General features: G+C 42.5%; 1 non-coding gene across 1 annotated transcript; it reads left to right on the top strand.

The window, feature by feature from the left end:
- Positions 1-8,413: 8,413 nt before the first annotated feature.
- Positions 8,414-8,520, top strand: LOC125197595. The gene has a single exon (XR_007172131.1). It is a non-coding gene; the product is annotated as a small nucleolar RNA R71 (small nucleolar RNA).
- The last annotated feature ends 3,779 nt before the right edge of the window (positions 8,521-12,299 follow it).

Below are 12,299 nucleotides of genomic sequence, written 5' to 3'. Positions count from 1 at the left end.
AAAAAAGAAGAAAATGGTCGCAGATACTTGACCACAAAAAGAGAAAGGAGGAAGAAGGAATAAGGGTGGCGAAGCCACAAAGAAGCTACTGACCAGTTGGAAGCCAATGTCAGAAATTGTCCAGCCGAAGAAGAAGCCCTAGCCAGAAGCCCGAATGCACACAGTTCTCCCTCATCAAATAAGTAGTTAGTTTTTGAACCCTAGAGCCTTAGGGACAACCACCCCAAACATTACAAACCGCTAGCCCCATTACAAGCCTTAAAGACCTTCGGAGCTGCACGTGAGATCTCGAGTCCGAAACATCTGTGGGCCATAGCATTGAGAGAAAATGTCCTAACATCCCCTGTGAGGAATGAGTGACTGAGTGAACCCATGTTTGGCCTAGGATTGGGTGATCCCGACAAGCAGATATGCTGACTGGGGAAGAAAAGGGGGGCGGCGGAAGTTCAAGGCTGCCTAAGGCCGGATTGCACCTGATCTCGAGGGAAAGGGTGGTTGAAAATATAGCATGTTCTATGTGTTTAAGTTTATTATGTGTTTTATGTGTTTGTGTCGTTGTTTTTTTCTTTTTCTTTGCGTCAGAGTCTTGATGTCTAGTTAGGTAGAGTCGGTCAGGGGGAGTAACCAGGCTCGAATTCGACTTATTTCTTTTTTGTTTGTCTTCACGCTTGAGGACAAGCATGTGGTAAGTGTGAGTAGTTTGATAAGTCGTATTCTAAGCCTTAGTTACTGGTCAAGTATGTCGTCAAATGCATGCATTATCTGCAAAACAGTTGCTCAAGTGTGCAGGATTAAAGGATCCAAGCCAGTAGGAGACGATTCAGGGTGACGCAAGTGAAAAGGGCGCTAGAAGGGTGCAATACTGACCAAGATGCATGCCAGAGAAAAGGCTCGAGATGGAGAAGAAGGATAGCTGGGATGATCATTAACAAGGGCATAAAAGTCAAAACTTGAAGGAAGTCTACCCTAAAAGCAAGGGCAAGCCTCCCTATAAAAGAAGCCACTTGGAGAGAGAGAAGGAGTTCGCCTTTAGAGTCCAGCCACCACACTTAGTTAGAATTCTCTCTAGAAGATCAGTTCCTTCAGCATTATCCAATCTCTCGTTCCTCGCCACAGCCATGCTCACTTGACGTCCAAAAGTCTGCCGGAGAAGTCATCACCCCGTTCCCAGCCAGTTATCGTAGTAGTATAGCAGTATCATCGCCCGAAGTGGCCAAACAATCGTTACCTTGCTTTCTAGTTTAATCTTTACTTGCTTTCATCGTGGTTTTGTTGCAAACACTCATCGTTGTTACCCTTTTGAAGTACCTTGTTTTTTTCCAACATTTACGTTATGAAGTTTCTATTTCGCATGTCGCTTTGGTTCGAGTTTGCTTCATTCTGCCTAGGAAAGTTAGATCTAGTTATTGCTTTTAATTTCTGAGTGCTTTCTTATCTGGAGTTGTTGATTTGAAGTTGCAAGTATGTTAGTCAAATTTCCATGCATGAGTTTCTTTTCTACGCCGTGATTACCACCTTGCATGTCAGTCAGTAGAAGTAAAGTTGCAGTTTCACCGTTTAATTTAAGTCTGAACATTTAAATCGATGGATCTTGAGTTTGAATTTATGAATCTGAAGTTTAGTTATGGTGTTTGTGTTCATATGATTTTTGTCAATACTTGGTGAAGAAGAAAACGTCAAAATCAACTTTAGTTTGGACCACTTTTACTTTTAAGTTACTTTTGCTTTTGTTCCCTACTTTTCAGTTGTACTATCCAGACCTGTCAGAGAGCCCCCAGCCACCAGATATACCTTGTTGTCTAATTTTCCTCTTTTAGTAACTGTCTACTTTCCATATGCCTCTGAGACGCCTTATCCCCTATTTTCACGAACACCACCACATGCCTATTATTTTCACGCCTACTAGTCAGTAGAGTACCACCTTTATTTCTCGCCTAGGTAAAATCTCAACCCAAGCGTGGTAGCTAACCAAAACACCCAGGAAAGTCACCGCAGTTATCAAAACGTGTCCATCCTCGTGGGATTCGACCCTTACCTCCATTATACTAATCAGTAGAAGTGGGTTGAGGAAACTTGTTTGAAGCCAGGTCCCGGTTGTCGTACCAATGACTCAGCTGGGTCGGGAATCTCTTCCTGATCAGTTGGATACACTCCAAATTACATACGTAAAACTAGGGAAAGAACCTGGAAACCATCAATAATCCTCCTCTATTGCATTGTTGGGCCTCTTCTGAATACTGCAAAGCTTACTGAACTCATTGAGGAATTCATATGGATATTCATTCCTCCGACCCGAGAAATTGGGTAGAATACCTAGCACATTAGTTTTTATGTCGATCGCCCTCTGGCGCTGGTTAGAGACGATAGACTGGGCGGGCTCGCCATCTAAATGGGCAGTGAGCCAGCCGATCTCTTGGCTGCGTTGGCCATATCTTCAGCGCTTTCCTCCTCTGTTTCTGAGGTTGACTTTGGCTCCTTCTTAACTGACGAAGTTGACTCCTCGTCGCTCTCCGAACTCAGGTGAACTGGATCCCCTGTTGTAAGCCTCGATCTGGTGGTAACTGGGAATATCGCTTCCTTCACCCGCCAACTAGTCTGGACGCTTCTCCAACCAGGTGAGTTGTTCCAGTGTCCGAACCGGTAGCTCCTGTTCATAAACTGAAAAAAAGAAACAAAAGAAAACATAGTAAATAAACTATTTACACCAAAACATTCGTAAACACACAAATAACACCATGCATTCCCCGGCAACGGCGCCCTTTTGACAGGACTAGAGTAGACGTGATGTGTGATTATGTCACTCGATCTAACAGGTCCAGAGGATTCGACTAGACTTCAGAGGCTAGAAGATCATGAAACTATCAGAAAGGGGTCGTTGGGTGCACTCTATTCCTTCAAAAACCTCAACCCACTATACTACAATTTAGCACAGGGAAGTAAAGGATCGATCCCACGAGGACTACAATACAATAAAGGACTACAATTTGATCATGAAACTATCAGAAAGGACTAAAAATGTGTGTTAAAACAATACAATAAAGGACTACAATTTGATTCACATCAAATACCCCCAAACTTAAACCTTGCTCGTCCCGAGCAAGTCAATACAAAACACACTCTCTAGACCTCTATGATCATTCTTCTCACATCACGCCGACCCACACAAGTCCTCAAAACTTATTAGATGGACCCCGCATTCACTCGCAAGTAGGACTTTGGAACATGCAATGTGCACCAATCAACCGACCAACCACCTAAGAGCTTGTCACTCCACTACACCAATGTTAGCTCGGGTAGTGCGTAGAGAGTCTCAAACCGTCATAACTAGATCATCAAAAGGAGTTCTTCCGGCTATTCAATTTTTTTTATTTTTTTTTAAGGTACTTGAGGTGTTTCCCCCAAACTTAACAAAACTTACCACTAACAAGTCATTGTAATGCACAAATCAAAGGGCTTTGATCATTTGGTTATAATGGGGCTTTTGTTCATGGTGGGATCATATTTGGCTAAGTGATTCACCACCAAGTGACAGGACTAGAGTAGACGTGATGTGTGATATATGTCACTCGATCTAACAGGCCCAGAGGATTCGACTAGATTTCAGAGGCTAGAAGATCATGAAACTATCAAAAAGGGGTCGTTGGGTGCACTCTATTCCTTCAAAAACCTCAACCAACTATACTACAACTTAGCACAGGGAAGTAAAGGATCGATCCCACGAGGACGAAGGTGTTACGAAACTGCATTTGAGGATGTTTTGGGAAAGGGGTTGGCTGCTGCCACGCAATTTTGTGGGTCGAGAACTTAAAACTACTGGGTTTGAGAGATAGAAAGACTTTGCTCTACCTACTGGGTCTAAGAAACGAAAGCGTACGGAACATACATGACTTAGAGAAACTGAGATATTTTAAAGTTCTAAGACAACTGGAGTAAACTTAACTAGGCGGACTTTCCTAATTTGGACAGACAAGCGTAAAGCGAAAAGTAGAGACAAGTTTCCTTAAACTACCAGGGTCTGGAAAAGCATGCGAAAAGTAAAAAGACAAGCAGATCGTACTGACAGGGTCTAGGGGACAATGCGAGAAAAGTAAAGTACATGCTTTGAAAAGTGCTTGACATAAAGCAGATCTGGTTCTAACTACCAACAACTTCATCTTCTTCGGGAATCAAACGAGAATAGCAGATAAAACAGAGCATTAAACACCATAAAAACAGAGCAAGCTTCAGATCTTGACTTAAAACGAGAACTTAAAACCTAAACTAACAGATCTACGCTACTGGACCTAAAGGATACACAAACAGAAAGTGAACAGCCATAATCATGCACAATGTAAACAGCAAACACCAAATACGCGAAATCCAACTCAAATACACCACGATTCAACAAATCCAGACATCTTCATATGCACATCCCCAACCTCCAACAACAAACCAACAGATCTCAGCTCCAAACATCCAACAATAAACAAAGAACGAAAGTAAAAGCAAGAAACAAGGATCAACTAAGCGATATGCAACAGAAACCAACATAAACTTCCATAATAAAGAGAAATAGGTTCGGATCCAGTAGATTAAAGTCAGAAACTAAAGTCACGAAACTTAAAACCAACAAGTACTAAACGAAAGCAAGTAAAGATTGTTTCTTCGCCTTCACAAGGCGGTGTTACACAGCAAAATAACAACGATGAGAACCACGGTGGCCAGAATCCTCCATCTCCAAGTGCGCAGCAGACGAAATGAGAAATTTGAAGTGTGGAACTAAAGCATGGAACGAAAGCTAGAGCTAAGAAAGTGTAGAAGTGGCTCTCCTGTTCTTCAAGGTTGAGCTCCTTATATATGTGAGGCTCTGATCCCTAGAGTATCCCTCTGGTGATTTGATGCTCTTGCCTTTGAGTAAGACTCTTTAAAATAATCTGCTCTCGCTCCATTCTGCTCCTGTCGCCAACTTTTGATTCTCCCAGGTCCGAACGACGACTTCTGATTTTTACTTCAATTCCATCTCTTTTGCATCTACCAGGTCAGGTAACAGCAACTCCTAGGTCCGGCAGATTTACTACGCACCTGAACTCATAAACGCACATTAGCGCCCCAAATGCACAGAATTTTAACCCTAAACCAATGCATGAAACGAGCCTTATCACCAAGTTAATAGCACTAGCACATCCATTACAAATCTCACATCTCAAATACATACCCCAAACTTGAGATTTTTCATTATCTTAAACCTAACAAACCAATACTTTTATTCTATTTTCATTTTTCATTTTTCATTTTTCATTCAACTTTTTTTTTTCTTTTTTCTTCTTTTTTTTTTAGCCTTGGATTTTTTCTTTTTTTTTCAATCACAAAAGGCTGCCTTTTATTCTATTCACTATTTTTTTGTTTTTTTTTTGTTTATCAACATCATTTACCACCTAATGGCTCAAACACAAGTCTTTTTCTTGTCACACAACAAACTCTCCCAAGATGTGCTAGCTCTTTAACCTTGGTGAAAGGGACCGAGAATTAAGGCTTAGCAAAGGATAAATAACATAGGCTCATTAAGTGACTCAAAATTTTCCACAAAAAATAAGGCTTCAAAGCTCAAAATTGGCTCACTAGGGGTTTATGAAGGGTAAGGCATGTGATAGTATAGATATGAGGCTTAACGTCCTATTGCCTAATCATTTTCATGCATCAACAATAACAAGTTCACAATTCATCAAGCATAAGTCTAGAAGATCAACCTTAAGGCCTTCTTTTCCATCAATATTTCAAAACCGGAACTATCCTTTATCCTTAGCTCAAGAAATTAGACTCCTAAGGACACTGCATTCACTTGATCGAAACATGGAAGTTATAGTTCTCAAGCGGTTAATAAGTGAAAGAAAGGTTCCGCGACCCAACTCTTAAGAGAAACTAAGTCCACACCAACAAATCCTAAAGGAAACGATGTGCCTAGTGACATTCGAAGGAAGAAAATCAAGCATGCTTATACACAAATATAGGAAGAATTCAAGCCAAAATCAACACTAATCAAGCAAGCATGCGAACACTCCCCAAAATTAAATCATGCATTGTCCTCAATGTACATACTCATCAAACGCAAAGGACAAAAAAAGTAAGGAAAGGGGCAAGAAGACTCCCTCAAATCATGTTAAGTCGGGGTGGGCGGGTCAGGTATTTCTTTCCTTCGGCTCGGCTCCTCATAAGTAGCTCGTCTTTATTCCTACAAAATAAAACTAAAAAACAAACTATTTACAATACCCGGTTCAAGATCAAAAACGAGGGAAAGAACCGAATTAAGAAAACCCTCGCGATCAAAACAAAAACTTAAACAAATATAAACTCAAGCCACATATGATGGGTTGTCTCCCATCTAGCTTTCTTTAACGTCTTTGGCCAGACCTTCCTTTGGTGCTTTGACTCACCCATTTCCATCACCATCGCAACTCTTCCATTCACTAGGATGACCATTATGGTTCTCCTTCCCATTTCTTCCACTCACTCCACCAGAGGCATTCAATTTGAATCTTTTTAGATCTCTTTTGTTCTTTTTCAACCATGCCATGAGCCCCTTTTCTTCCAAAGGCTTGAGATGAGCGGATATGAGAATTGGGAGCGGCTCATCCTCTCCAACAAACACAAACTTGAAGTCATTAAGAGGCTTCAACTCAAATTTTTGGGGTTCTTCAGAAAAAGCTTTGAAGTCCATGGGCTTTTTTTTGGCCCCTACTCCCTCGAGAGTTACCTCCTCTCCATTGATTCTAAAAGTTATAGTGTTGTCCCTAGCATGGAGAGTCACGTCACCTGTGGCCAAGAATGGTCGTCCAAATAGAATAGGCATGTTTTTATCTTCCTCCATGTCCAATATCATAAAGTCCACAGGCAGAATGAACTTATCAACCTTAACAAGGACATCTTACACGATTCCTCTAGGTTTGATAATGGACTGGTCAGCTAACTGGAGGTGAACGTTGGCCGGCTTCATTCTTTTTAAAAGACCAATTTCATCTGCAGTCTTTTGAGCCATCAGTGAAATGCCAGATCCTTGATCAAGTAAGCAGCTCAAAAACTGCATATTTTATACTTTGCATGAAATATGGAAACTCCCAGGATCTTGCATTTTGGGAGGTATTCTCCCAGTCAAGATATGTGAGCATTGTGCACTCACTTGCACCATTCCTTCCTTAGGCAATTTTCCTTTCTTTGAGATCAACTCTTTACACAAAGTGAAGAATTTTAGGAAGTTAGCCATCAAGTCCATAAGGGATACCTCAACATTCACCTTTTTCAAGATTTCTTTCAACCACTCAACATTTTGAGGCTTCTTCTTTTCAACAAGGGGAAAGGTGGTGGTGGGAGGTATTCGGGAAAATTGTAGGGGCTCTTTGGGTCTCTTCCAGGACTCAGCTTCTCTTTGTTCTCAGCAGAATTGATGAAGCTTCCTATCTTAGAATCCCCATAGCTAGATGCAATCTCTTTTCCTTCTTTTGTCAACTCATGTGCAACCGCAGTAGTCTGCTCACTCACCTCATCCGCCCCTGCGTGCGAGGTTTGTGAACCTAACACATTGTTCGCCCCTGCGTGCAACGTGTTTGGACTAACTGAGGTTTCCCCTAACTCTCTTCTACTCCTCAGTGTTACGGTATTACAATGCTCAACGTTTCCCTTTGGATTTGGAATTGTGTCACTTGGTAGGCCTCCAGGTGGCCTTGTGTTCGAAGCCGATGGAATTTGCCCAATTTGGGTCTGCATGCTCTTCATGGTGGCATCCATTTGCTGAAACTTCTCTACTATATCCTTCTTGAATTGATCAGTTTCTTTTCGGGATCGATAATTTTCCTTCTTACTATCAGACATGAAGGTAAAGATGGCAGCTAATGGATCTCCATCCTCGGGCTTCTTGGTTTCAAATCCGGGAGGTGTATTTGGCCTCCAATTTCCACTTGGCCCTTGATTCCTTTGGTGAAAATGATTGACTTGGTAATATGATTGATTCGGGCCTTGATTAAATCCTTGACGGTTACCCACATAGTTCACCTTCTCAGTTTCTTGTACAAGATGACACTTATCAGTGTGGTGATCCCCTTTGCAAACTCCACATTTCACAATGGCAACATTGGAGGGAGCACCCAACTGCATGGATGTGAAGGCCTTAGACAAGACCCCCACTTGGGTGTGGATGCTCGCAATTTGGCCTTTCACCAAGGCCAACTCTTCATCACGCAAGCTATCACCAAATGTCTCTGCTTTCTTACTAGCTCTCCGTGAGCTATGACAAGTCTTCTGTGCCGCCGCTTGAGTCTCGAAGAGCTCTCTCACTTGATCAAAAGACATCTGCAACAAGTCTTCCTTACTCGCGGCATTGACCCAACGCATATCTTCATAAGTTAGACCTTTGTAGAACTTGTGCAACTCCTTGTTTGGAGCCATACCATGACTTGGGCATTTTCGAATCAAGTCAAAGAATCTATACCATGCCTCCAAGAATGTCTCATCATCCTCTTGTTTAAAGTTGTGGATGGCCTCTCTAAGCTTGTCCAACCTCTCGGCAGAATTGAACTCAATCAAGAACTTCTTCTTGAGCTCCTCAAATGTGGCAATCTTGTACCCCAACAAGGAATCATACCATAGACGTGCCTTTTCCCGTAGAGTGAAAGGAAAAAGGAGTCTCTTGACTGAATCATGTGGCACTCTTTGTGGCTTGTAGTTACTTGTGAGCTCATAGAACAGATTCAGATGGGCTATGGGGTCTTCATCACTCTTCCCCCAAAACTGAGATCATTCAGTAATCAAACCAATGTAGTGAGGAGGTATGTTGACATTATCCGGCGCATATGCAAAGGCATCTAGATGATCATTGGCCTCTTGGAAAAAATCTCCAAATTTTTCTTCCGGTGGCACATTTCCCTCTCCACCATCCATGTTTTCGACAAACAACAATGTATCCTCTGAATCTGAACTTTCTGAATCAAACCTTCTCTGTCTTTGTCTCACTGAACTCAAGGTACCAAACTCGGCTAGACCCTTTGATCGTGTAAACATACACTAGGACCCCTGCCAAGCAGAAAATACCAAGCACAACACAACAACACAAATTAAAGCAAATAAGGGGTTAAGTTGGCACGGTGTCACCCCTCTACCAGAAGCGAGAACCTCGACAACTCCGGAATTAGTCCTAATAATCGTGCGTGCGATAAAGAAGTGTTCTAGCAGAAAATTCTAAGAGTGGGAGTCAAGCCATCCGTTACCCAACCGTTGAGAAACGGTCAACTACTTCAGAACTTGATGACCACTAATCACGTGCTTTCCACACAAGCTTCGTCCTCCTTCCACGATATAATATCTGCACAAGAAACACACGGATTACGGACACCCTGTGGAAAACAAAATAAAAAACTAAAAAACTAAAAATTTAACTAAACTAAGCTACCTATAAAACTAAGAAAGTAAAAAGAAAAACACACAATGTTCTAACAACTAACGCCTCCCTGGCAACGGCGCCAAAAACTTGTTATGATTTTTAGGGTGCAATTTAAGTACACAAAACAAGTAATAAATCCCTAAAAATACTACATCTGCAAGTATACAGACGTGCAATGCAGTATAAAAGGTATCGAACCCACAAGGAGGAAATTAATTGCTAAAACTACTAAACCTAACTAAAAAGCAGTAAATTAGTATGATTTTGAGTTTTTAGGATCAAGAGGCGGGTGAAGTACTAAACGAGAAGGCAAGAAAATCCAAGAGAAACACAATAGAGATGAAAGACTACTTCTAGCTTGTTTCGGATTGCTTGTTCACATGAATCCTAAAATCTAATTACTTTCCAATATTTATCGGGATCGTGTTGATTTTACGCTCTCACGCAGCTGATCACTGATCGTGCAATTTTACACCTAGGATAAGCTGATCTCGTCTCCTAGGCTCTACTCACCAACCCCTCACTCCTACAGTCGCATAGTAAGCTCGAGATTGACTTCTACAAACGTTCAACACATAAGATCCACCCCGGACTATCCCCTGATCAGTTTTAGCCTAGGGTTCCTTATCTATGCTAACTCCCTACTCCAAGTTAAAGAGACATTGAAGTTAAGGCTTTTACCGGATTAAGTATCCTAGAAAAACCCAACACGGATTGAAATAAAGACATAGATAAGAACCAAAACATGGAAATCTATCAAAACGAAGTCATGGATTCATATTTACAAGCTTCCCTAACAAACTAGAAGTAATCCCTAAAATATAGCCAATGAGTGGGAAACAATACAAGAAGATGAGTAAATGCTACCATATGGGGCATGATTTTAGGTGGATGGGGGCTTGATCTTCTCTCTCCTTCGAAAAATGGCTCCCAAGCTCTAAATGCTCTTCAAAATTCGTCCTCCGACCGCCAAAGATGCATTGGAAGTCGTGCCCTAGCTATTTAAATAGTTAGGGCTCGAAAAATAGGTCCAGTAGAATTTGCCCGGTCCGGCGATCTGCACCTTGAAAAACGCCCGATTGGGCATTTTGTCATACTCTCGATCTGGTCACGCGTTTTAACGCCCGGTCGCGTGTTTTGCACTGCATTACGCAGTCTTCATAAAACAACCGTATCTTCTTCATCCGGACTCCGATTGAGGCGTGCGAGGTATCCACGCGAAGCTCTTTCGAAGGTGAATGGAATGGTGGACTTGTAGAAGCATTTTAAGTTAACCTTGTAGGGCTGATTACTGATTAGATTTGGACCTTTATTTTCTTCCCCTTCTCTCTTATGGATTGGTCTTTTGTCCTACTATATATCAAAATGAGTCCATTTTTCACCTAAAAATGTGTGCTAAAACAATACAATAAAGGACTACAATTTGATTCACATCATACATTCGTATGCCAGCCGCCTGATTGCTGCAGTGCACTTCTGAATGGGCGTCTGGTCGGGTTTACCAACCGCATTCTCTCTCATCCTGAAATATTCGTATCAACGCTGCACTGCATTACGCAGTCTTCATAAAACAACCGTATCTTCTTCATCCGGACTCCGATTGAGGCGTGCGAGGTATCCACGCGAAGCTCTTTCGAAGGTGAATGGAATGGTGGACTTGTAGAAGCATTTTAAGTTAACCTTGTAGGGCTGATTACTGATTAGATTCGGACCTTTATTTTCTTCCCCTTCTCTCTTATGGATTGGTCTTTTGTCCTACTATATATCAAAATGAGTCCATTTTTCACCTAAAAATGTGTGCTAAAACAATATAATAAAGGACTACAATTTGATTCACATCATACATTCGTATGCCAGCCGCCTGATTGCTGCAGTGCACTTCTGAATGGGCGTCTGGTCGGGTTTACCAACCGCATTCTCTCTCATCCTGAAATATTCGTATCAACGCTCTAAATCGCCAACGATACGAAGAAACAGTGGACGACTCATCCTAAAACGCCGGCGGAATAAGTTGCCCCCAAACCGCGGTTCTGGAGCAAAGTAGTCCGCGTACAACCGATGGTGTGCAGCGATGCGGTCCCGAGGTACATGAGTTCGACAATGGATGGGTCGAGGTACCGCCGACTGTTGCTGCTCCTGCATGGCTGCTTCTAACGCCCGATTTATCTCCCTAGACGTAACGGCACGCAGCTTATCCCTAACGATCTGTCGCCAATCACTAGCACCGCTACCACCCGCACCACTACCTCTACCACTGTCACTTCCACTACCACTTGCCATTATAATAATATAAAAGAAACGTAGAGAGAGAGAAACTTGTTAACACAAGTGATACAAATTAAATGAAGTTCAACGAGCCGTGTATATAGAATTTGTAAAAAAAAACTTAAAAATTAAAAATCAGAACGGGACGTCCGCGTCGGACGTCCGTCGGGATGCTGCAATGGCGGACGTGCGACCGCCGTCGCGACGGACGTCCCGGGAACACCGCGGAACTACCGTATCCGCTGCGGACGTCTTCGTCCGTCCCTTCCTCGCCCAATGGCGGACGTCGCCGACGGATCTACGGCACGCCGGTCCGACGTCCGCCCCCTGCCTGCTTCTGCAGGCGTCGCCTATGCCATCAAGGCGCCACAAGGGCCCTGCAGGCAGCGCTGCCGCCAGCGTGCAGGCGGTAACGTCGTAGGGCTGCCTGCAGGCTGCGCCTGCAGGGCAAGACTAAAAATTAAAAATTCAAAAAAAAATGTTTAAGATATATGTGCCGAGCAACTTGAAGTAAATTAAACATAGTGAACACAATTGTTCAAAGAGAGAGAGATGCAAAGAAAATATAATAATATTACCGTTCACCATCACCTTCACTGTCACCATCTCCATCACCACGCCCACCATC

This window comes from Salvia hispanica, chromosome 6 (genome assembly GCF_023119035.1).
Source record: "Salvia hispanica cultivar TCC Black 2014 chromosome 6, UniMelb_Shisp_WGS_1.0, whole genome shotgun sequence".
Lineage (NCBI taxonomy): Eukaryota > Viridiplantae > Streptophyta > Magnoliopsida > Lamiales > Lamiaceae > Salvia > Salvia hispanica.
The sequence above is the reverse complement of the archived record's forward strand: the minus strand, read 5'-3'. Positions and strand labels throughout refer to the sequence as shown.